The following is a 27,504-nucleotide window of genomic DNA, read 5'->3' on the forward strand; positions in this document are numbered from 1 at the left end:
ATCTTTATGCTACATTCTTAATTTCTGAAAATTATAGAGGTAATAAACATTCATATTTACACATCACTCTCCAGAAGTAAATATTAAATCAGCTTATCGGGCATTCTTTCATACATTTTCTTGGCATCTATAAACAAACATTCTTGTTCACAGTTAAAAATAACTCCTTGTATTACATTTTCTGTCCTACACCTTAGTTTTTAAACTAATTATATGGTGGACATTTTATTCTAAGTCTGTAATACACAGAATGATGTCATTCTTCAATGGTTGCAGTGTATGATTATGCCACAGTCATCCCCCATTTTCAGTTTTTAAAATCATAACCCATTCTTCAATAATGGATATCCTTATTCATATGAGTTATCCATATATATATGCACATATATATGCACATTACTCTTTGGAAGTAAAATGTAAGGTAAATTCCTAGAAATGTAATTGATGGGTCAGGGGTAAGCACATTTAGTCTCTTATATTGACAAATTGCCTTCAAGGAAATTTAAACTTAACAGTCTCCTTACCAGTGTATAAATTAGAATTAATGCTTCATTTACAATTTCTATTCCAGGGGAATCTCATCCACTCTTATTTCTATACTCAGTGAAAACATTAAAGCTCAAGGAAAAGGAATCAGGGGTTCTATTAACTTCATAGCAAGATTAGACTAATTTAATTACTGAGTGGTTTTTTTTGTTTGTTTGAGTGACCTTAAAGAATCCACAAGGAATAGGCATCAGGGTGGCTTGGTTAGACGTCCAACTCTTGATTTCAGCTCAGGTCATGATATCATGGTTCATGAGTTCAAGCCCTGTGTTGGGTTCTGTGCTGACAGCATGAAGCCTGCTTGGGATATATTCACTCTCTCTCTCTCTCTCTCTCTCTCTCTCTCTCTCTCTCTCTCTCTCTCCCCCCCGCCCCCGCTCTCTCAAAATAAGTAAACTTAAAAAAAAGAAGAATCCACATGGACAACTGATGACATATTAGGAAATACTTTTTAAAAAGTGAAAAGTTGTATCATATCCCATTATCATTTTCCACTAAAAAGAAGTTGTATTAAACTCAAGCAGAAAATGGCATTATTTAAATTCACCTACTTAAAAGTAAATCTAAGAGCATCCCTTTTATTATCACTGAACTAAACGTGAAAATGTACAACGATCACCACGGTATGGTAAATTGTTGAGTTGATTCTTCCCCCTTCTGTTATCATCTTATTCTCTCAGCCATACGGGTTGTATTTACTGGACTGCTGGGACGTTATAGCTGCTCACTAGCAAAAGTCAAAAGCTCTATCTTTCCTATTATGCTTGCAGTTATTCCCTATGTGCTTTTTTCATTTTCTAAAACAAGTATTTTGCCCACCTCAGAAAATTGCTCTCATTATTATTTGTTAACTGAAAAGAATATGCTATACTTTCTTACAATACGGCTGTCGCTGTGTTGTATTTGAACAATGATTTCTTGAAGCTCTAAGGAAATTCCTCTTTCCTACTCCCACTTCTCCAGCAACCGTAGCTCTTTAAAGGGCCCTATAGGGCTTCTATTAATTTTATGTGTCAACTTGACTGGCCACAGAATGCCCAGATTAAACGTTACTTCTGGGTGTGTCTGTGAAGATGTCTCCGAAGGAGATCAGCCCTTGAGCTGGTGGATTTAGAAGACTGCCCTCTCCAGTGTGGATGAGCATCATCCAGTCTTCTGAAGGCCTGCACAGAACAAAAGGTAGAGGAAGAAGGAATTCATTTTTTCTGCCTCTTTGAGCTGGAACATTTCACCATCACCTGCCCTTGGTCTGGGTTTTACATCATTGGCTCCCTTGGTTCTCAGTGACTTCAGACTTGGACTGAATTATACCACCAGCTTTCCTGGGTCTCTGGCTTGCTGACAAAGGATCCTGGGACTTCCCAGCCTCCATAATCACACATGAGCCAAAGTCTCTTTTGGTAGATAAATAATCCTATTGGTTCTTTCTCTGGAGGACCCTAATATGGTTCCTTTCATTTGAATCACTGCCACGTTCTTTATTATCAAATACACATATAACCTCTGAAATGTTTTTAAGCTAAAAAAGAAAATTATTCATTGATTTTTAATATAAGCTATTGTCAAAATAGCTGTGGTATACTTATGTAGAGAAGGAGCCTGCACTTTAACCTGCGCAAGGGAACTAATGTTTTACTCTACACATTTGGTACCACAGACGATTCGAATGAAGCAGATATTCTATGAGCAGCGATTCTTTCATGTTTTTCTTAAGAGGGAGATGGCCTTAGCTCTTACTCCTTCTCCAGGCTGATAGAGAGGTCATGTAAAAGATCTGTATAAAAACTCACTGTTAGTGTATTTCAAACTTTTTTTTTCAATTTACTCATTAGTAATACCTGCATGTGGAGAAATATTTTATGGTACCAAAAAAGTCAAATTGTATAATGGAGACTACACACTGCAGTTATCCTTCCAACCTTGAGCCCCTTTCTAGAAGAAACTACTTTTGTCACTTTGTGATTCTTTCCATTGATCTCCTCTTACCCGTTTTTATAACAATTATAGAACGCATGCTCTCTACATCTTGCTTTGTTCCACTTTATGGCATATCGTAGAGTCCATTCTGTTTCAGAATGTAGAGATCTACCTATTTTTAAATGGTTGCACAGTATTCCATTTTATGGATATCATTTTTAAATTCCACCATAATAGGTTTTCCTATTTTACCTACTTTTTTTCTTTCCTAAAGCTGCATTGATTATCTTTAAATATACTTCTTTGTACATATTTGTTACTCTGACTCTAAGATAAATCTCCAGAAGTGGGATTGCTAGGTGAAAGATTATACAAAATAGTTTTTAGTGTGATAAAATATGCATAAAATTTACCCTTTTTAACCATTTCACTGTTTAATTCAGTGGCATTACATATTCACAATGCTGAATGCACAACCACGTGCAACCATTACTACCCATTTCCAGAACTTTTTCATCATCGTAAACAGAAACTATGCCCATTAATAACTCCCTTCCCTGCTTCCCCCAAACCCTGGAAATTTCTATTATACTCTGCCACTATGAACTTGCCTATTCTAGATACTTTATATAGTAGAATCATATAATATTTGCCCTTTTGTATCTGGCTTCTCTAAGCATTATTGTTTTCAAGGTTTATCCATGTTGTAGCACGTATTAAAATTCCATTCCTTTTAAGCATTTTAAGAGAGAGTGCACATGCGTGCACGCACAAGCAGGGGAGGGGCAAAGAGAGAAGGAGAAAAAGAATCCCAAGCAGGCTCTGTGCTTTCAGCACAGAGCTCAATGTGGGGCTTGATCCCACGAACCATGAGATCACGACCTGAGCTGAAATTAAGATTTGTACGCTCAACCAATTGAGCTCCCCAGGCACCCAGGAATTTCATTACTTTTAAAGGATGAGTTATATTCCATTGTATGTATACATCCCATTTTGTTTACCCATTTACCTGTCAACACACATTGAGTTGCTTCCATCCTTTGGCCACTAGGAATAATGCTGCTATGGATACTGGTGTACAAGTATCTGTTTGCATCCCTGCTTTCAATTCTTTAGGGTATATACCTAGAAGTAGAATTGCTGGATCATATGGTAATTCTTTTCTTAATTTTTTTTAAAATTTACATCCAAATTAGTTAGCATGTAAGTGCACCAATGATTTCAGGAGTGGCTTCCTTAATGCCCCTTACCCATTTAGCCCACCCCCCTCCCACAACCCCTCCAGCAACCCTCTGTTTGTTCTCCACATATGCTAATTCTAGTTTAAGTTTCTGAGGAACTGACAAACTGTTTTTGACAATACTGCCATTTTACACTCTCACCAGCAATTTCCAATTTTTCCACATCCTCGCCAACAACTGTTCTTTATCATTTTTGATAACAGCCATCTTCATGGGCATGAAGTGGTATCTCATGGTTTTGATGTGCATTTCCCTAATAATTAGTGATGTTGAGGATTTTTTCATGTGTTTATTGGCCATTTGCATATGTCTACTCAAGTTCCTTTTTTATCCGTTTTTGAATTGGGTTGTCTTGTTGAGTTGTTCTTCATATGTTCCGGATAATAATTACTTATCAGATATACAACTTGCAAATATTTTCTCCCATTCTGCAAATGTTTCACTCTTGATAAAGTGTTCCGTGATGTACAAAAATTCTTAATTCTTATAAAGTCCAATGTATCTATTTTGTCTCCTGTTGCCTGTGATTTTGGTGTCATCTCCAAGAAATCAATGCCAAATCCACTATCATGAAGATTTCCTCCTATGTCTTCTTTGAGGAGTGTTACAGTTTTAGCTCTCAGTTTAGGTCTTTGGTTCATTTTGAGTTAATTTTTGTATACAGTAGTCCCCCCTTATCTGTGGGGGGGAAATATTCCAGTGGATGCCTGAAACTTCAGATAGTGCTGAACCTTATATATACTACGCTTTTTCGTATACATATGATAAAGTTTAATTTTAAATTAGGCACAGCAAGAGTAACAATTTACTATAAAAGGGAACAATTATAATATACTGCAATAAACGTTACGTGAATGTGGTCTCTCTTTCAAAAGTATGTTCTTGTACTATACTTACTCTTCTCGTGATGATGTGAGATGATAAAATGCCTACGTGATATGAGGAAATGAAGTGAACGACGTGGGCAATGAGACACAGTGTTGCACTACCGCTGACCTTCTGACCACACACTGGGAGAACCATTTGCTTCTGGACTATGGTTGACTGCAGGTCACTAAAACTGCAGAAAGCAAAACTGCAAATAAGGGGTGGGGGTTAGGGGTACTGTATGGTATAAGGGTTTACTTCATTCTTCTGCTTGCGGATATCCAGTTTTCCTAGTACCATTTGTTGAAAAAGACTGTCCTTTCCTCATAAAATGGTATCGGCACCCCTGTCAAAAGCGGACCATGTGTGCGAGGGTTAACCTCTGTGGCAATATTCATTTTGATAGTGCCAAATTGCTATCCCAAGTGGATATACCAACTTACACTCCTGTTGATCTAGGAAAGGGCTCATTTTCCATGCCATCCAGAGATATTTTTGCAAGCAATAAAATACAGCTTGAGACCATATATTTCATATCATTCTTAAGTACGTATTTTAATAAGTTTATAAATATCATACTTAGGTAAATCTTTTTGTAAAATGTTAGTTTCAAATGGGTGGTGGTTCTTGTTCGTTAACTATAACTTTTTTATTTAAAAATTAAAAAAAAATTTTTTAATATTTATTTTTGAGAGACAGTGTGTGTGCACACGTGTGCACAGCGGGGGAGGGGCAGAGAGACGGAGACACAGAATCTGAACCAGACTCCAGGCTCTGAGCTGTCAGCCCAGAGCCCAAAGCAGGGCTCAAACCCACAAACCATGAGATCATGACCTGAGCCAAAGTTAAATGCTTAAGTGACTGAGCCACCCAGGTGCCCCTTTAAAAAATTTTTTTCAATGTTTATTTTTGAGAGAGACAGAACATGAGCAGGGGAGGGGCAGAGAGACGGAGAGACACAGAATCCAAGTCAGGCTCCAGGCTCTGAGCTGTCAGCACAGAGCCCAACACGAGGCTGGAATCCATGAACTGTGTGATCATGACCTGAGCCATATATATATATATACACACATACACACACACACACACACACACACACACACACACACACACTCAACTGACTGATCCACCCAGGCACCCCTTATATATAATTTTACAACATACTCAATTTTACTTTACCACCCAAGATACTCACAAAATGTTCTTTGGGGATGCACACAAAACTATTTTTTCAGTGATAAGTCTCCAGAATTTAGATTGTTTTTTCACCCCGGTTTCTAAGAAACTATCTCACTTTTTGCTCTGCAACTGAGTCTTTTTCCTATGGTTGTCTTTTCTTATTTTCCCCCAAAGATCAACAATAAGTCGTGTAACAAGGGTTTCTCTCCATTGGCCCCAAGATACCAATTTAAGATTCAAAGAAGAATAAATATTATAAGATAGGGTTTGTAAAAATTTTCATTTATAAAATGGTTCTTAACCAATGGCCCACATAAAAACTGTCTAGGCTCAACCTACAGAGATTCTGACTTAGAAGACCTGGAATAAGACCCAGATACACAAACTTGTAAAAGGTACTCCAATTCTAATGTATCTCTCTGCTTAAGAACCACTAGAAATCACTGGACCCAACAACTGTAAGTAGTAATTCTGTGTTACATTGTGCATTTATAGATGACAAACTTGAGGCTATGTTAGCCAAGTGAGTTGCCCAAGGTCATGTAATAGAATCCAAGTCCTTCAACTATATTACACAAAACTGTCTAAGCCCAATATTACGCACAAGGCTGCTAAGTGTTAATTTGGCAAATCTACTTTGTAAGTAGATTGTAAATTATCCATGTGAGTTTTAAACATATAAACAATCTATCCATAGGAAGACTCTTAAAACTGCCCTAAAAGTTAATATTAAATAATAATGAATAACATATTTAGCTAATTTGAACTAGCTATCCTTATTATTCTGTCACACTAGGAAAGCATGACCTTAAAACATATATCACCAAGTAATCTGGTGAAAATTCCATTCCAGTGTCTTTAGGATAACAAATTCTTCATCTCAACAGTTAATATCTGTGACATACAGTCAAATCTCATGGTTTATATTAGACATTACTTCAGAATCACATTACTTCAGAATCACACTAGATCTCAGCACTGCTTAAATATAAACTCCATAAAAGAAACCAAAAAAGAGACAAATTATCGTGGACTATGACAGTACTTCAGGTTTTACTCTTTTTCAATTTCAAACCAAATATTTTCAAACCAGTATTTTATAATGCTTAATATTTTTGAAGCTCTTATTATGTTCAAGGCACCATGCTAAATGATTTACATATATATTTTATTTAATGTTCACCACTAACTTAAAGGGGTAACTTATCTCCATCTTGTAGATAAGGAAAACAAAGCCTAGAAAGGTTTAGCAACTTCCCCAAAGTCACAACAGTAAATAGCTGAATATGAATCCCATACTCATGACAACTGCTTTCCAATTAACCTATACATAAAATCTTCACTTTAGATGGGAGTTCATGTTCTTCAAAGCTTTTGATCCCCCCGTAGAATTATATAGATAAAACTTTTACAAATTATTGATATAAGTAATAACTCAAAAATGCTAAGTAGCAATAAAGGACCCTGTAACAATCTATACTTTCACCAGGAACAAAGTCCTGGTGGAAGTATCGGCATCAGCACAGTATTTCAAACTTTTTGTGTGGGAAAAAGTACTCAAGGAAAGCAATCAGCTATCTCCCTGTGCTGTGCATAAGGCCAGAGAGTGCTTTATAGTAAGCTTCCACTAGTAAGGCTGCAGTCAACATCCAATCCTTGCCAAATGCACATAGCAATCTATTTTGAGGCATGACTATGCATATCTACTACACACACACACACACACACACACTGAATACTATAAGTAAAGCGTTTTTAGAAATAGCATTTGATAAGTAAGGTTATCCAGTTCCAAAGTATAAATCACAATAGTTTTCCAGTTTTAATTAAGAGGGCATTATTTTTTAATTTCATGGGAAGAATCTGAAGACTTCACTGCTTAACTGTTCTTTTGTATTATTACTTCTGTAGTTTACAATTTTATTGTGAAGGAGTGTATTTGTTCCCCTCTCCATGGTATCACTATCTCTGAAATAAAAATTTCATTGGTGTTACTTATCAGTTAGGGATGTTCTATGAATATATTTAATGTTTTGAAGCTCATGTTACAGAGGGCAGCATCTTTGTTGGACTAGAGCACAAAACTGTATGAAATACTTGTCTGATTCAGTGTGGAAATTTCTGTGTTCCTTACTGGCTCTTTCTCTCAAATATCATGTAATAAACATCAATCAAGTAGAGAAGTTTTGTAAATACATAGACAAAATATATGACTCTTACTGTCAAGGAGCCAATGGGCTAATAGGCCAGAAGATATAAGAACACAAAACCATAGTGTCTCACATAAGGTTTACCATAGGATATACACAAACTATAAAATTAATTTACATAGCCATAAGTTTCCTTTTCTGGGGTGCCTGGGTGGCTCAGTCAGTTAAGCATCTGATTCTTGGTTTCGGCTCAGGTCATGATCTCGTGGTTAGTGAGTTGGAATCCTGCGCTGGGCTCTGTGCTGACAGGGCAGAACCTGCTTGGGATTCTCTCTCAAAAATAAAGAAATTAAAAAAAAAAAAAAAAGGGTTCCTTTTCCTTCTAAGTGTTTAGCATATGTTATCATAAAAGACTTATAAGAATAAATTCCCTAATTCTCTCATTCTCCCCAAACCAAAAATAATCAGTCCTTCCTTTAAGCTACCACAGCCCCTGAACTGTGCCTTCTTACCACTTAGTACTTTATACTGCAGTTATTTAAGTACACAGCGTATCTTCCCCCGAGTGACTCAACATTCCTTGAGGAAAGGATCTATTTCTGATTTATCTTTGTATACTCTATCCTGTTTAGTACCAGCAAGAATTAAAATATTTATTGAATGAAGAATTTAGAATTCCTATATAATAATTTGAAAATCGCATCTTAGATTCAAAGGATTAATGTAGCTTTTTAAACTTCCCAATCAACTCTTGGGAGAACTTATTTGGTGAAAAACTATGGCCCCCTCAAAGAAAGATATGTTCTTTTTACCATATCATTCTTCCTGAGCTATTCAGCCTCAGTTGCAATATAAAAATAAAAAAGAGTGGGCAATTTAACGATAAAGTGGAATAACAGCAAATGGGCGAGTGAAATATCTAGAAACATTCAAATGCAACAACACAGTAAAGTCACACGAAAAGACTAGCTATACTCAAAAAATAAATAGGGTTGTTAGAAAAAACTGGGAGGGGATCAATTTCTCTACATGATAATGTTACAACTTTCTCTAAAAACTAACTTATATATAGCTAAAAATAAATACTCATTTTCTCAAAAATATACATGTGCAAATTTGAAAGTTCCTATTACATGATTTTAAAGTAACAAAAAAGTTTGAGGATATATTTATCCTATTTTTCAATGCATAAAATTATTTCAGAAACAGCTCATCTGGATTTAAAGGCTAAAACTGCCCCAAGTAAAGTTACAAGTACTACAAGACAGAAAAGGGAGAAGAGAAGGAAGAGAAATCTACCTGTAGAGAGCAAGCAGTCCAAGCAAAGAAAAGTGGGCTGGCCCAACAACCATACAGACTAAAGTCTCCAGCACACAATTCAAAGGCAAACAAAATTGCTAAGTCTTCCCCCAGGCTATTCCACAGCCTGGAAACAAGTTTTGTAAATCAACATTCTTGACCACTGAACCAAGATTAATCATTACTGGCCCAAAGGGTGCAATTTGCCAAAAAGCTGAAATACATGACAATTCATGAAAAATAAAATAAAAGGCGACCAACTGAATCCCTGAAGTATAATATGCATTCTACTTTTTTCTCCAAATTTTAACTAGTTCAGAACATTAATTTAAAATTTCTAGTGTGCATTTAATTTTAGGCAAAGAACAAAATCAAATTATTTCATCATTAGTGGAAGCTTTCTTATGAAATAATTGGATGAGGGAAAGTGTTGTAGTAGTACTTATTGGTAATTATCAGGAGAATTAGATTTGGCTTTGTGTCTAAGAAGTGAAAAAAATTGATGGAAAAAAATACCAGAACAAATTCAGTTATCAGATTATTATTAATATATTAGTGTCCTAATTCTAAATTACAATCCACATTTCATGTTATTCTAGAGTATTTCCTGATTTTAAAAATACAATTATTTTAATTGAAAGGAATTATTTTTTCTCTTTTTTAAAAAATTTATTTCATTTATTTTTTGAGAAAGACAGAGAGAGAGAGAGAGTGCAAGCTGGGGAGGAGCAGAGAGAGAGAGGGAGACACAGAATCCAAAGCAGGCTCCAGGCTCTGAGCTGTCAGCACAGAGCCTGACGTGGGGCTCAAACTCATGAACCGTGAGATCATGACCTGAGCCGAAGTCGGATACTCAACCGACTGAGCCACCCAGGCACCTCTATTTTTTCTCTTTCTAAAGCATGAAGTTTTTTTCTAAAAAGGTTTATAGGATTATTTCTCAGCTCACCTAACTTCACTCAACACTTCCAAGTCACTAGGGCAAGACAGACTTTCACAAACACACTGCGATGAACAAACAAAAACACTTTTGCACTCGTCATACCTCCTGAATGCCTGTGCTCTTTGTCACCTTCTGGCTTGCCTCACCACCACTGCCCTCTCTGCCTCCTTCCCAAGAATATAGAATGTTAGTTTAAAATGACTATTATTGGGGTGCCTGGGTGGCTCAGTCGGTTTGGCGTCCAACTTCAGCTCAGGTCATGATGTCGCGGTCCATGAGTTCGAGCCCCGCGTCGGGCTCCGTGCTGACAGCTCAGAGCCTGGAGCTTGTTTCAGATTCTGTGTCTCCCTCTCTCTCTGACCCTACCCTGTTCATGCTCTGTCTCTCTCTGTCTCAAAAATAAATAAGTGTTAAAAAATAAATAAATAAAATGACTATCATTTAATATAGTTGTGTTTTAAGTCAACTTATTTTTCTTGTTAGTGTGTCTGCCCACAGAATGGGAAACTGTTTCCTAATTATGGCAAGCTCTGATATAAATAAATAGTAAGGCCTTAACAAAACAACACCACTTATAAACCACTATAGAATTCCTCACCTACAATTATCTACTCACAAAATATATTTCCAAAGAATGAGGCCTCTTTCTGTAAACACATAAAGTCATAAAATCTTCAAGGAGATTTTCTTTTTTTAGATCAGGAATTCAACACAGGGTCTGTGAATCCCAAGAAATTACAAGGATAAACTTCAGAAAAGTTAATTTATAGGCTCTCTCAAATAAAAACAAAAACTTAAATGTGCACTTTTTGGGGGAGAGGCCATAGCTTTCATCAGATTCTCAAAGTGGCCCGTGATTCCAAAAAGAGTTTAGGAAGTGATCTAACCAGATTGGAGGCTTTAAGTCTGGTTTCATAGGTACATGCCTATTAGCTGTGAGGGATCTATAACAAGTAATTTGGTAGATTAAGTACCCATGTTTGTGAAATGCTTGCTTTTTGAAATATATAATGGAATAGACCCAAAGTTACCTTTATATTAACATAACTCCCATTTACTTGCATTTCTTGCATGACAGAGACAGAGCAATGAAACTGCTCATAATTCAGAGCACATCCATGGAAATGTATTGTGTATGTGAACTCCCTATGTTACATGAAACAGAAAAAAAATTTGAGAATTGCTGATTTGAACCACCCCCTCATTTACAGATGAAGAAACTTAGGTTCAGAGATTAAGTGATTTGTTGAGTCACAAGGAGTCCTAGAACTTTAATCAATGTAACCTCAAGCAGTGCTGGGATTAGAATGGTATTTGATAAAGTTCCATCCTTGGAATACCTCTCTCACTCTGTACATTCACCTTGCACAACCTCATCTACCTCCCACAAGTTCAACTATCATTTCTCAGCTCATAATTCATAAATCTGCATTTCTAGCCCAAACTTCTTGGTTGTGCTCCAGATCTGTATGTCCAACTTCTCACTTTATATTTCTTACTGCTTTACTGCTGTGCAAGCCTCTCCACGTTTACCTGTTGAAAAATCAAACTCCTTTTGCCCACACACTCGAGGGGGAGGGAGAAGTTAGAAATCTTCGTCCCAGTTTTCTTTCTCAATGCCAAAAACCTCGGAGTTTCTTCAATATGACCTTCCTCTCCAACCACAAGTTGAAGTCTCTTCCTCTCCATCCCTAAGAGACTGATTTACTTTAGGCACTTGTTCTCTCTCTCATGGAATACTATAATGATCCTTTTGCCTTCAACTCCTCTCCATCTACTTTCAGTACTGCTGCCAGAATGAGTTTTAAAACAAATCTGACCACATCACTCCACCTCTATAAATCCGTCAGTGGTTCCCCATTACCAAAGAATAAAGTCTAAATTCTTTAACATGGTATGTAAATGTCTCCATGATATAATCTTTGCTATAAAGCCAGTATCTGCTTTATACTACAATGGAATGAGTACTTAAATTTGCAGTTAACTACTAATTATGGATAACCATTTACAAACTACTGTACAAGTATACATATATTTTAATTGGTACGTATATTAATTGGATATGTGCTGTGTAATCCTGCCAGTGCAATTTGTTCAGTCATGTTTCAGGTAAGCTGGCCCATTAATCACCTCTCAATCTTGGCAAAGTTTTACATCATGTAGGAAGAGCTAATAAGAAAAGACTTCTGGGGGCCTTTGGGTGGGTCAGTTGGTTAAGTGTCCGACTTTGACTCAGATCATGATCTTGCAGTTTGTGAGTTCCAGCCCTGCACAGGGCTTTGTGCTGACAGCTCAGAGATTGGAGCCTGCTTCAGATTCCGTCTCCCTCTCTGCCCCTCCCCCGCTCACACTCTCTCTCTCAAAAATAAACATTAAAAAAATGTTTATAGAAAAAAATTTTTAAGTAAAAAAAAAAAAAAAAGGAAAGAGGGTTTTTGGGAGAGTCCATAACAGAAGATGGCAGGCTTTGATGGGGACAGAAGGAAAAAGAGAAGATTCAAAAAAATTTCATAGTCTAAAAAAAAGAATATTGGTAATCAAAATTGGTCTCCAACCTACAGCTACAGCAGCACCTTGGAAACTTGCTAGAAATGAAAATTATTGGGCCTTACTCAAGACCTACTGCTTCAGAGAGTATAGGGTGTGGCCCAACGATCAGTGGTTTAACAAGCCCTCCAGGTACTTCCTGAAGCATGCTGAAGTCTGAGAACCCTTAGTCTAAAGGGATTCAGGCTACAACTGGTAACAGGAGCACCAGTCCCACTGCAGGGAGCGTAGACAGCTCCACCAGTACAGTTTCTGTTTATTCAGCTGGTCTCACTTGGCTTGAAAGCTTTTGATCCCACTTTCATTGCTGAAGCTCCTTTTTTTGTGGAGAGTTACCACTCTAATCTTCAGGCATCCCCACCAAGCAATATCCTTCAGAATAAAGACTGTTCAGATGAATCTACTCCCTACTACCTGTCACTCCTTTAAAACAAGGGATGCTGATAGGATGGGGTTGGGGATGGAGGTGGAAAGAGAGTATCAACCAAGAGTTATTAGCATCAAAGGGGCACTGAGGGGATGGTCTCACTGAAGAAAGAAAACCCTTTGGGTGAGATAATTACCAAGAGAGTAAGTGTAAGGATCTTATACTAACATAACACACAAAGAAAAAAATGTTTTACATTTCAGTATGAAAGAATCCCTCCCTCAAAATCCATTTGGGGTTTGATGGTCTAGTTGTAAATACTACTTAGCATTAAACATGCCATTTTTAGTTATTCAGCAAATGGCAAGCCAAAGCTAACAGATACACGGTCTTCCAAATACAACTGAAAATAAAATATTATCTCATGGTTTGGTTTGGCAGTTAATGGTAAAAGAACTTTTTCTGGTAAGAGACTACATTTATACATTACATGCCCCAAAACCTGAAATATGGCTGGCTAAGCTTTTTTTGGTTTAACTGAATTTATGCACTGGCTCACGATTAGAAGGGTGAATATATTTAGTATTCTCTATTACTCACAATATGACACAACTTTCTAATTTTCCAACCTAGGGATGATTCAAGATCCACATTTAGCTGTAACATTTTTTTTAAAAAACACATTTAGATATCATTTTTAAGGAATTCATGGAAAGCAAAGAAAATCCTTGATGTATATTCAAGTTAGAGAACATAACCAGTAGACTTTGGTATAGATAGGTAGTTTGTTTATCCTTAGAGTGCCAGTGTCTTAGTTGACAGTCTCAAAATCTCATTTCACAGAGTTAATTACATGGCAGTATCTTAGGTTATTGAAATCTTAGTTTTCCTTCCAGTTCAAATGAAAACAGACTAGCTTAATTGCTACTAAAACATCTCTTTACCTGATAGTTGAACTTAAAACAACTACATTTTATTTTACTCTTAAAAATATATATAATTTAAATTAGAAAATAGCTTGTAGATGGGGTGTCTGTGTGGCTCAGTAGATTAAGCATTCAAACTCTTGGCTTCAGCTTAGGTCATGATCTCACGGTTTCGTGAGTTCAAGTCCTGAGTCGGGGTCTGCACCGGCAGCGCGGAGCTTGTTTGGGATTCTCTCTCTTCCTCTTTCTCTCTGCCCCTCCCCTACTTGCACCATCTCTGTTTCTCTCAAATAAATAAACTTAAAAAAAAAAAGAAAGAAAATAGCTTGCAGAGAAATTATCTGGCCAATCAAAAGTAAATGTAAATTTTTAAATACAAGGAAAGTTACATTTACTAAAGCATCAAAATGCCCCAAAAAGATAATGGCAATATGAATTTAAAGACATATTCTAAGGAAATGAACATTTCTCTGTAAAACTGCTTTACAATATTGATATGAAAACAAAACTTATAGGGGTGCCTGGGTGGCTCGGTTGAGCATCCGACTTCGGCTTGGGTCATGATCTCACAGTCCAGGAGTTCGAGCCCCGTGTCTGTGTTGACAGCTCAGAGCCTAGTGCCTGCTTCAGATTCTGTGTCTCCCCCCTCTCTCTGCTCCTCCCCTGCTCATGCTGTGTCTCAAAAATAAATAAAAACATTTTAAAAAAGAATTAAAAAAAAAAACTTATAAACACAAGCATTATATCCCCAAGCCCAAGACATTTTTAACTGCCAAATAAAACTTAACTGTGATTTTTTGTTAAAAAAAATAGTAATCACAAAAATAAATTATGAAATCTGCCAGCGCATTACTTAAGGATTTTGTTTTCCCTATGCTTTTTTTTAATGTTTATTTATTTTTGAGGTGGGGGAGGGAAGGGGGAGGGGAAGAGAGAGAGGGAGACATAGAATCTGAAGCAGGGCTCCAAGAACTCATGAACCGCGAAATTGTGACCTGAACCAAAGTCAGATGCTTAACCAACTGAGCCACCCAGGCACCTCTTCCCCCAGCTATGTTTTAAGAAACAAGAGTTCCACAGGATATTAACACATTTTACCACATAGAGTGATTAATTTCTCTGGTCTGTGTGACATTTAATTTGAGATATACTGAGGTTTTGTTTTGTTTTGTTTTTTAAAGGTAAACCAGTACCCGGCAATATGTCTCAGTCTTTGCTATGTTAATGTGCAGTATGATGAACCTTTAAGAGAGAAGGTTAAGAAAGTAGTTTTCCAAACATATTTGAAACTATTTTTCCTGGGTAATCTCTTAGAATGACAGAACATAGTGTGGGAAATGTTACTTTGGGGCATGAGATTTCCAATATGAAAATGAAAATGTATTACACTTACATGGGGTTAATTCTGAGGTTAAAAAGAATCCATAGTAGTTTTTCAGATCTAATCTCCTATGATGTTTGAATACCTTGTCATCTGTGCCAAGTGGTCTTTGAGCCTATCTACCTGCTCACCTTAAACAGAGTATTAGTTTTGAGCTCATTCTATACAGAAAAGTTGCCTAAAGATATTAGGCTTTACTCATTGGTGCTTCAGGATCTTTCTTGTTCACAGAGAGGAAGGAGGAAGTTATGATCCCAGGAACTCAAAACAGAAATAAAAAACAAATTAGTACCATACAATGAAGTTAGTGTCCTTGTTCTTTATTATTTATAAAAATGTACGAAGCCTTTGTATTATATGTTACAGTGTTTATACCGTATACATTTTAATGTAGCATATGCAAATTTTAAATTTAAAAATTAACTTATTTTTAACTATACTTCAAGAACACTGGTGTTACTATGAAATCCCATTCCCCAGAAATGGGCTTATCTGGTTAGTACCACTGATCTGCCAGCTGGATGGATCCCAAGTAAATTTCAAGCTGGCATTTGGCAAAACATCCCTGTACCCAGGATTTTACATAGAACGTAAATTAAAAACGCATTCTAGAATTTCCCTGAGAACCAAACAATTGTATAGTGACACGAATATATTCAACTTACCCTCTTTATGCTAAATTTGCCAGCTGAGCAGTTTAAATAATACTTCAAATTCTGTGCTTCAATTCTGCTTACATTTATTCTGTGTTAGTCGTTGGCATCTAACACTGGATTAGGAAAGACTGCTATGTGGTAGTTATAGCAACCTTTTCTAACTTGATCGGAAGTTGAAGACCGTGAGCCTCAAAGAAATGCAAACCAGGTTTATTACTATGAATATATCAAAATCTTTTTTTTTTTAATAGTCATTCAATAGGGCTTTTCACTTTAGAGAAACTCTGTGTGTGCTTGCACACTCACACATTATATAATCGACCTACAAAAGTCAAGTTTTAAAAGAGGTTAAAGGGATGAATGATTAAATTAAATAAGCAATTAGGTCCACGTTCCATTCACGCACAAGGCTACCACTGTCCCTTTGATAAAGCCTAGGGATGAGAGCCAAATTAGCCCTATTTAAATTGGCCATTTAACTCTAACTTCCCTTAATCACGCGGGTGTTCTTGGGTACAGACTTTTTCCTCTCGAAGTTACAGGTGAGCAATGCTTCAGATGACATATATAACAGTAGAAAACAGTAACAACATGTATAGAGCATATGAGCAAACAGTAAAGGTTTTCAAATTCATCATGATCGTAATACATCATGAAGGAGAGCCAGAGAGGTAGAACAATGACTACCTCACATCCTATAATTTCCTAAGGTTATCCAGTTATGGTAATGGTAGAGCTGGGAAAATTTAATCCATGCTATGTAGTTAGAAATTTTATTTTCCTCCTAGTATTTCAGTTTCTTTCCTGAAATAATAGTATTTTACAGCTTACATAGCTTTTAATATTATAAATATATAATATGCATATATATGTATAAAAAGGCTTTGAATCTGAACTTGTCCAAACTTCCCTGCAGGGCACCTCCAGTCTAGTTTTACTCCTTGAACCTCTTTGTTGTTCCTTCACTCTCCGTATCTTCCCAAAGTCACCACCACTTGCTTGAGCCTGAATGAAAGCAGCAGTGAGTAAAGGCAGCATCCAGCCGTCCAGAGCACTAGTGAACTGTGATTACATCTACTCTGATTTACACACTAACATGCCAACACGTGCACTATTTCCCCATGCTCTCATTCCTAATGCAACAATGTCAAGGACATAGCCATTAAGAGATGACCTAGGATTATTCAAGACTTATCCAGCTCAATACGCTTATTCTATCCCATTATTTTACTTCAACCTTCTCCGGCTATAAAAAGCCCTTTCCTTATATGGCCAGTCATTTAAATCTAAGATTTGATATTCCTGGCATTTAGAGGAGACTCTTCAGTATCGCTTCTTGAAGGCATCTCAAACATTCTTTGCTGACTGATTTTCAAGGTGGGAGATGTTCTTTCACATGAGGCTTTTAGATTATGTATCCTGGTCAACAGGCCGTCAATAAGCTTAAGTCTCTTCATTAATGTTTGGGCCACTCACTAGGTATTAGCAGGAAAAAAAGGGTGGCCTGGCCAGAATGGGGGCACTGAAGTTGTTCACCAAGAAAAAAAGGATCAGCTAATACCATTTGGCAAGAGACTCCTTTATATACAGCACTCTGCTTCATGCTAAAGGACACAGTTAATGGAAAACACATGAGAGCATAATATAGCAGAGATAACAATGGATCTAGAAGCAGACAGAACAGGTTGAAATCTTGATTCTGCCACTTACTAGCTGACCCAGGGCAAAGTCACAATGTATCTGAATCTCTTTCTTTAGTTTATACTATCAATCTTGCAGAACTGATGTGAGGATTCAAGATTTTATGTGAAGTACCTGGCACAGTATCTGGTATATGGCAGGTACCCAATTAACAGTAGCTATAAAAAATTGTTTTTAAATCACCTGTCTTCAAGAAGCAGCTGGTCAGGAGTTAGCAATCACTAGGGGTAGAAGGCAGAGTAACTTCAAAAAAAAAAAAAAAATAGATCTCGGGGCACCTGGGTGGCTCAGTCTGTTAAGCATCTGACTCTTTTTTTTTTTTTTTTTCTCGACGTTTATTTTATTTTTGGGACAGAGAGAGACAGAGCATGAACGGGGGAGGGGCAGAGAGAGAGGGAGACACAGAATCGGAAACAGGCTCCAGGCTCCGAGCCATCAGCCCAGAGCCTGACGAGGGGCTCGAACTCACGGACCGTGAGATCGTGACCTGGCTGAAGTCGGACGCTTAACCGACTGCGCCACCCAGGCGCCCCAAGCATCTGACTCTTGATTTCAGCTCAGGTCATGATCACAGAGTTCATGGGATTCAGCGCGCATCAGGCTCTGCACTGACAGCGTGGAGCCTGCTTGGGATTCTAGCACTCTCTCCCCCCCCCCCCCCCCCCATTCTTGCTTACGCTCTCTCTCAGAATACATAAACATTTAAAAGAACAGATCTTATAGATTGGGAGTTAAAGGAGAATTAGTGGCTTCTTGTAGGCGATAGCTCTCAAAACAGCACTGTAATACAAAGTGGCTCAGCCAAGTCTGACAGAACGGCTGTAGCTAAGGCATTCTGAGGAAGCACTTCCCTGACCCTCTACAAGCTCCTAAGTATACACCATAAATTCTCTTATCTTTGTAACAGTATTTTCCAGTATAAATATAATGTAAGCCATAGCTGTTTTTAAATTTTATAGTAGCCACATTGAACAGTAAATAGGTGAAATTTTAATATATTTCATTCAACACAATATATCAAAACATCATTTCAACATAAACCTTAAAAATTGACTTATTTTACATCCTTTCCCTTTTTTTTTTTTTTTTAAGTTTACTTATTTATTTTGAGAGAGTGAGAGCCCACAAACATGCACGCGTGCAGGGGGAGGGGCAGAGAATGAGGGAGAGAGATTTCCAAGCAGGCTCCATGCCCTCGGTACTGGGCCTGATGCGGGCTGTATCCCATGAACCCTGAGATCATGACCTGAGCTGAAATTAAGACTCGGGTGCTTAAGTGTCTGAGCCACCCAGCCACCCCTACATTTTTTTCCTCGTATTAAGTCTTAGAAATTAAGTATGTATTTTACACTTAACACCTCAATTAAATCGAGCTAAATTTCAAGTGGTCAACAGCTACATGCAGCTAGTGGGTACCATACTAACAGAGGGGCTCTACAATCCTTACATCAAGTCTGGGCCCAGTTCAAAGAATCTGCTCTAATACTTGTTGGTCTACTATCCTACTAAAGACCCTAAAAGTCTTCTTAGAAGATCTCACTTTTGAGATGTAAACATCTCTGCGAAAACAGTGAAGTAATCAGTGGTCATTTCAAGAGGGATTATGTGACACAAGTTAGCCACCTGGGAAGTCAAGAAGGAGGAAAACTAAAACGGGGGGGGGGGGCATGAAGGGAATCTTAAGGAAACCAAAGACATGTTTTGTTTAGTTCACAAGTTAGCTTAAATCCAGGCCACTTAAAATCATTTCACAAATCCTCTCTAGGTTGTCAAACCCTAGATTACTATAATAAGATACCTGGATATCAAAAGCTCACAGTCAGCTATGACAAACATATACGAGGTCTATAACTAGTAACAGCTGGTGGGAGCTATAAGACATTGGTAGAGGAATGCCAATCACATCAATCAACACCATTTCTTGATTGCCCATTAGTGGAGTGTATTCTAATCAGGTCAGCATCTTCAAAATTCCTGAAACCTGAAAGAACTTTTAGTAAATAAGACCTCTGTAAGGGGTCACTAGAATAATGTAAAAGTCTGAACAATTTTTTTTTTTTTAATTTTTTTTTCAACGTTTTTATTTATTTTTGGGACAGAGAGAGACAGAGCATGAACGGGCGAGGGGCAGAGAGAGAGGGAAACACAGAATCGGAAACAGGCTCCAGGCTCTGAGCCATCAGCCCAGAGCCCGACGCGGGGCTCGAACTCACGGACCGCGAGATCGTGACCTGGCTGAAGTCGGTCGCTTAACCGACTGCGCCACCCAGGCGCCCCCTGAACAATTTTTAAATGTTGATTAACTATAAGAATCCTTTCTTGTTGAAGTATCAGGATAATTCATGCATTTGGATAATTATGCCTTCAGTTTGTTTAAAGTTCAACTATAACTGTAAACAACTTTCAATCAGGTAAGAAAAGTCTGTGTCATATGCTTTGCTTTCTGCAATTCAAAAAGTACTTTCAAAGTATGTAATGTAAAGTGCAACCAGATGCTGTTGGCAAAGAACTGGATATTCAAATGTGACCAATTTCCAAGAACATCACCACAGATGTGGCCTACACACTGGCTGAGTATAAAGCTTTGAAGAGTTCACATCTAATCGAATCATCTATTCAGAACTCTCCATGCTTTCCCACATTTCAGTGATGTTTCAGATCTTCACATAAAGTAAATTTCTCAAAATGCAGAGCAAATGAGAAATATACGATTTAAAAGCTGCCTCCTCTTGAACAGACTCAGAACACAGCATACAGCTAATGTCATAAAAAGTCCCCATTCTATTTAAAAATACGAATTGATGTTAGCGCCTGAATAGGAACAATGTAATATAAATCTTAGTCACCAAATGGCAGTTTTCTTCCATTTAGAAAAGTTTTCCTTAGTTCCAATTACTAAAAAGTTTACAATCATCTCTAACCTAGGACTCTGTAGACTAGCTTTCCAAAGCAGATGCAAAACACATTTAAATTCCAAAACTGCAATAACCCGTGTGACAGCATCTGTATCATACCTAGGAAAAGATAAAAAGAAGTATCTTTAATAATTGAGGTTTTTCTCTTAAATGACTGAAACTTAGAAACATTTATAGATGCTATGTTTACTGATTAGTAGGGTAAATAGATGGAAACAAAATAAATGGCAAAATTCATTTCTTAGTATTTAAATGTAGAGGATGAACTATTTCACAACATTACTTCCTGAAACTTTCAGGTAATGGTCCTGAATTAAAATCTCAATTAATCACAACAGCTTAGAAACTAGTTTTTTCTGGACAAACACTGAATGAATCTTGGTCCATTTGGTAAACTGGCTAAGTTTTTTTAACCTATTACAACATTCATTTTAGGTGCACCTCCTTCCTCTTCCTTTTCTCACAAATAGAGATTTGGGAGGGCTGGATGTCAGTAAGCAACAATCATTTATTCAAAACAAATTTACTGAGCACCTATGTACCAGAATACATACGACCTATTTTACATGTCATCTTATTTAATCCTCAAAGCAACCCAAGAGATGGGTATTTTTATCCCAAGTCCATATACGAATAAAGTAAAAAGGTTCAGAGAAGTAACTTGCTCAAGGCCAGCAGGATTTTAAGTCAGATTTGTCTTTACTTATACTACCCAACGCCAACTCCTCTCTTTCTGTTCCAGCTTGCCTCACTCAAGCTCAATCAACTGCACCTGCCCTCTAAAGTTCTCATTCAATAACATCTGCATTTCTTTAGCAGTACTAGTTTTTGGTTATCACATTATGAAGGGGAAAAATGGCTAACACTAAGGACCAAGAATGGTTTATTTTATATCTCAGAAGTGTTCCATTTTCCATTAAATTATAGAAGAGTATACACAGCAACAGCTTCAGTTGCCCCAAATAAACTTCTACTGGAAAAATCCTCAACAGTAACGTGGGACAAAAGAGAAAGATGTTCTAGTGCTGTGCTGTCCAATTTGGTAGCCACAATTACATGTAATTACTGAGTATTTGCAATGTGGCTAATGTGAATTGAAATGTGCTATAGTGTAAAATACATATAAGATTTCAAAGGCTTTTGGGACACATGGGTGGCTCGGACGGTTAAGCATCCTACTCTAGATTCTGGCTCAGGTCATACTCTTAGTTTGTGGGTTCAAGGCCCGTATCAGGCTCTGTCCTGGCAGTGTGGAGCCTGCGTGGGATTCTCTCTTTCTCAGTCTCTCTCTCTCTCTCTCTTCTCCTCCCCTGCTCACACCTTCTCTCTCAAAATAAATTTACTTTAAAAAAGATTTCAAAGGCCTGGTGTATAAAAAAGGGCAAAATATTTCATTAACTTTTTATATGGATTACATGTTGAAAAATAATACTTTAAATATACTGGGCCTAATAAAAATCTATTTTAATAAAAAAATAAATTTTTAAATTTTCATATATATTCTTTTTTTTAATAACATAGATACCTGAAAATTTGAAATTACATATGTATTTGGGGGAGAGGACAGCAGTATTCTAGGGCTTTCCTAGGAGACTTCAAATCAGACTATGCAGGTAGATAGTACATAAGGCACCCACCTGTACAAACACCATCCCTGAACAGAAACCCCAAACCTTTACAATTAAAACTCTTACAAGAGAGTGTGCTATCAAAAGATAACACATTTGTATTCTTTAAAAAATTTTTTTAATGTTTATTTTTTGAGAGAGTTGGAGAGAGACAGAGTGAGTGGGGGAGGGAGAGGGGCAGAGAGAGAGGAAGGCACAGAAACTGAAGCAGGCTCCAGGCTGAGTTGTCAGCACAGAGCCTGATGTGGGGCTCGAACTCACAAACTGTGAGATCATGACCTGAGCGGAAATGGAATATTTAGCCAACTGAGCCACCCAGGCACCCCAACCCTTTTGTATTCTTAATCATTTGGTCTTCTCTCATTAGAGGACCCAAGGAATTTCAGGTAATTGAAGTTTCTATTAATCAATGTTTTATTCTCTACAGACCAAAATCTCAAGGAGAAGTACCTATAGAAAGCTTTTAAAAATTTATCATTAACTTAAATATGCATGGTTTTTATAAAAACTGATTTTAAATACAAATATTGGCACCATTGACTATTTGCGACAACATGGATGCACCCAAGGGATATTATGCTAAGTGAAATAAGTCAGACTGAGAAATTCAATAACCATCACGATTCTACTTGGAAGTGGAATCTTAAAACAAACAAAAACCCACAAATTTTGTCACCATGAAACACAGCTAGTACCTAAGCAGTTTAAATCAACTTATTAAAACAATGAATTCCAGATTCTCCAGTAACCTCCTTGACTTTGTACCTATTCCTATTAAAATTGATTTAAAAATAGATTGAAGGACAGCTTTTATACCCACGGTAAAATCAAAAGCAATTGTATTTTACTTAGACCCCAACCATAATAATGAATCTTTTTAGTTCCTCAGAAGGATGTATTATTGAAGGCCTTATTTTGAATAGACCAGGCTATCTTGGAAATTACCTTCTAAAACTGTTGTCATGAAACCAAATGTCAGAGCAAAACATGGAAAAGAAAATCAAAACAAATCTGATAAATTCCATTCAAAGTCCTTGGTATGATGTAACAGATAAATGCATTCTTACAGGCTAAAAACTTTGATAAATGAGTTTAATCACAAAATTAGACTAAAACACTAACATTTCCAATAGGACAGATTTCTTCCTTCACTGTGTTATGTATTGGTTAGGATTTCAAATCCACTTTTGTTTAGGACTTAAGTGAAGTCGTTTTGATCTAAGGGTGAATTTGTTTATACTGAAGAATCTGCATCAGGATGTTGTCATCAATATGTTGCTGTTGATAAGCACTCCATAAGTTCAACCATTGAGGGTGCCGCTGGGGACTTATGGATAAGAACATATGGAAGAATGGCTATGATGTAATGGACACAGAAAGGTACACCTCAACTAAATTTGGACTATCTTTTGTGTCTCCTTGGTCTGAAATAGTGTAATTGATCTATCATTGGTTTGGAGTATGTTATTTCTTTACTGGCTAATCAAGAGACACTGTCCTGTATGTTATTGGTTTTAAAATATTATAAATTATAATTCCTGCAGGGAACCTGTGTTAAACTATTGGCAAAGACCATGTTAGTCTCTGAGCATAATGTGCCTCAAACAAAACTCTGTGCCTCATGTAATGGCCCACTTAGTTGAAAATAATGGAAAATTGGGGGCATAAATCCTCTAATCTATTTTACTTAAACAAATGACCTAAAACTTTCCCTTTTCTTTGTAGTATGGAACTGTTTCTCATTTAAATGTGTTCTTTTCCAAAAGAAAAAAAAAATGTCAAGGCCGCTGAATACATCTAGTTTGAATTTCCAATATAATGTTCCTAAACATGTCAGAACCATTTACCATGCACATGACTGGCTTCAGGGGTGAGCAAACTAAAACTGGAACAATATACAGAAGATCAGCATAGTTTTTTTTCAAAATAACAAGAAAGTGCATGACACATTCCAGAGTTTTTAACTCCAAAAAAATTTTCCTAATTCAATGAAAGATTTAAAAAACAAAGACAGGCAGCAAGTATTTCTTGAAAAGCAGCTTCAAATCACTAAGAGACTGTGAGGTCTCTTATCCTGTCCAAACCCTGCTCTAGGGAAAATCAAGTAAAATTCTGGTAACTCCCTTACCCCAGAATTGCATGAATGGGTTAAGATTGCTAGTAAAGTCATAAAGTAGAGAAGACACTGGACTGAGAGTCAGAAACACAGTTGTAAGTCTAGATCAGCCACGAGTAACATTATCTTGAACATGTCACTCCATTCAACCAGACCATAAAATAAGGTAGGGGTTTCCACAATTTTGAGTCTAGATTTCATCTCCCTCTTTACCCCAAATTCCTCCCCCCAACTTTAAAGTTTACAGAGAATTCCCACTTCCAATCATTAAAATGATAGAAAGTCTAAATGATTCACACAAAGGCAGAATTTTAGCATCCAAAGAGACTTGCAAACCTGGGGAACTCCTACTTCTATTAGCGGGGAAACTTTCTCTTTATTGGGTCATGAAGGCAGAAGTCAGCTAGTACCACTCTGCAGATTTCCATCTATTCCATAATTATCAAACACTATCTCCAACCCACTAACATAGAACTTGCACCCAGGGGTACCTGGGTGGCTCAGTCAGTTGAGCGTCTGACTCTTGATTTGGACTCAGGTCATGATCTCATGGTTCATGAGTGTGGCCCCGCTGTCAGTGCAGAGCCTGCTTGGGATTTTCTATCTCCCTCTCTCTCCCTGTCCCTCTGCTGCTCTCTCTCAAAATAAATAAATGAAATTTAAAAATAAATAAAAAAAGAATTTGCACAGCTGAGGGGTATAATGAGGCTATGGTTCTTCATTTTAAAAATATGAATCAAAGGCTACAGGTTATGTGCCCCTTGTCTCAACTCCAGGGGCTTGAATGCCAATCATGACCTTTGCTGCATAATACAGATCTGTATAGAGTTTCAAATTACAATCTCGACTGGGTATAAAAATAATAGATTTTGTATCACCTGAAACATTGATCTTGAAATAGCTTATTTAAAAAATTTTTTTTCAACGTTTTTATTTATTTTTGGGACAGAGAGAGACAGAGCATGAACGCGGTAGGGGCAGAGAGAGAGGGAGACACAGAATCGGAAACAGGCTCCAGGCTCCGAGCCATCAGCCCAGAGCCTGACGCGGGGCTCGAACTCACGGACCGCGAGATCGTGACCTGGCTGATGTTGGCCGCTTAACCGACTGCGCCACCCAGGTGCCCCTGAAATAGCTTATTTTAAATGTTTATTTATTTTGAGAGCAAGAGAGTGTGCATGTGTGGGGGCAGAGAGAGAAGGAGAGATAGAATCCCAAGTAGAGCCCGACACAGGGCTGGATGTTACAGTGAATCATGACCTGAGCCGAAAGCAAGACTTGGATGCTTAACCAACTAACCGAGACATCCAGGTGCCCCCAAACAATTTTTTTGATCTAAGAATATGGAGGAGGGATGGAGAATTATTGTTTAATGGGTACAGAGTTTCAAGGTTACAAGATGAAGCGTTCTAGAGATAGTGGTGACAGTTATATAAGATTACCATTAAACTACACATTTAAAAGTGGCTAAGATGGTAAATTTTATGTTGTATTTACCACATTAAAAAATACTGGAAGACACCAGACACCCAGGACTCCAGATGGCATCAGCTGTACTAGTGAAGAAGAAACTCGTGGATGTTAAAATAGGGAAGCTGGCAAGCTGGATACTGATGCAGAATTTCATCCCTAAAGGCACTGCTGGAGGGTTTCAAAGAGCTCACTACCAATATTACAAGTAAGTCAATGTGAAGAAAGAATTGCTGGGCTTTCTATGGTGCTGGCAGCTTATGTGCTGTTCAACTATTGCCTTTCTTACAAGGACCTCTAACAAGAGTGGCTAAGTGAGTACCACTGAAGAGGGCCCAGTGTGGAGGGTGGCCTGGCACACCTGGAGGAATTCCATCACTGCTGAATCCTTTCACAGCCCAATTGAGAATATCCAATAAAAGATGGCTGGTACAAATTTAAATATATTGGAAATTTTAAAAAGAACTGCCCCCCCAATATAAGACTATAAGTTATCGTATCTGCATAGGAATGACATTCTATTAAACAGCATTCAAAACAAAAAAAGAAACCAAGTCTAGTAACTGTAAGTTTAGAGTCAGGCAATCGCAAGACTTGGGAGAAAATCTTATGACTTAATGGATGGCCAAAGGCAGTCAACAAAATAATGCCAACTACTAAAAATTAAAAGTTTTAGAAGAGACACAGTTACAGCTGGCATCATGGGGTAGATGTGCAAAGATGGTAAGGGCTGACCATTCCTGACCCCTTCTTTGCCCTCCCTAGTAAGGATGTTTTCCTATGGGAGCACTTCTCAAACAGAATGTGCTGTTAGCATGTATCATTTCATAAAGTTATTGGTAATTGCCTAGGGTGAAACAGGAGTGACAGATGATTACAATTTCCAACTCCCACTTTCCATACCTCTGCTGTAAGTGGAGAGAAAGCTAGGAAAGGGCACTCTTAAAAAAGAGAATGGAGGGGCGCCTGGGTGGCTCAGTCGGTTAAGCGTCTGACTTCGGCTCAGGTCATGATCTCCCGGTCCGTGAGTTCAAGCCCCGCGTCGGGCTCTGGGCTGACGGCTCAGAGCCTGGAGCCTGTTTCAGATTCTGTGTCTCCCTCTCTCTGACCCTCCCCCGTTCATGCTCTGTCTCTCTCTGTCTCAAAAATGAATAAACGTTAAAAAAAAAAAATTTTAAAAAAAAGAGAAAGGATCTGGAAACTATACCCAGAACAGCACTAGCTTTTCTCCAGGTTGTTCTAAGCCCAAGGCTCTATTTCTTACACAGCAATTAATCCAGTTGTAGGCAGGCAAAGTCTTGATTCAGGAATTTAAAAATAAACAATGAAAAATATCTCTGGAAGAATATACAAGAAAGAAAGAGACCTGAATGGTTTGGGGTGGGGTGACAACTTTCTTCTCATTGTATACTCTTGTGCCTTTTGGATTTTGTTCCATGTGCTGAAGTTTCTTACTCCAAAGTTAATTTCAAATATTTAAAAATGAAAATGATTTTATAAAAATATGACTCGCAGTTAAGTTTACCTTAGAAATGAAGTTAACAAATTCTCGCTTTTAAATAATCAGTGAGTGCTTTTTACGCTTTTGTCAAACTTTTCACAGTATTTTTTTAAAAGTTTATTTATTTTGAGACAGACAGAGCATGCATGTGCAA

General features: G+C 37.5%; 1 protein-coding gene across 4 annotated transcripts in view; it reads right to left on the minus strand.

The window, feature by feature from the left end:
- Positions 1–27,504, minus strand: part of ADD3 (adducin 3) — a 124,762-nt gene that overhangs the window by 76,312 nt on the left and 20,946 nt on the right. The gene's annotated exons all lie outside the window — the stretch shown is intronic.

Source organism: Lynx canadensis, chromosome D2, assembly GCF_007474595.2.
Source record: "Lynx canadensis isolate LIC74 chromosome D2, mLynCan4.pri.v2, whole genome shotgun sequence".
Lineage (NCBI taxonomy): Eukaryota > Metazoa > Chordata > Mammalia > Carnivora > Felidae > Lynx > Lynx canadensis.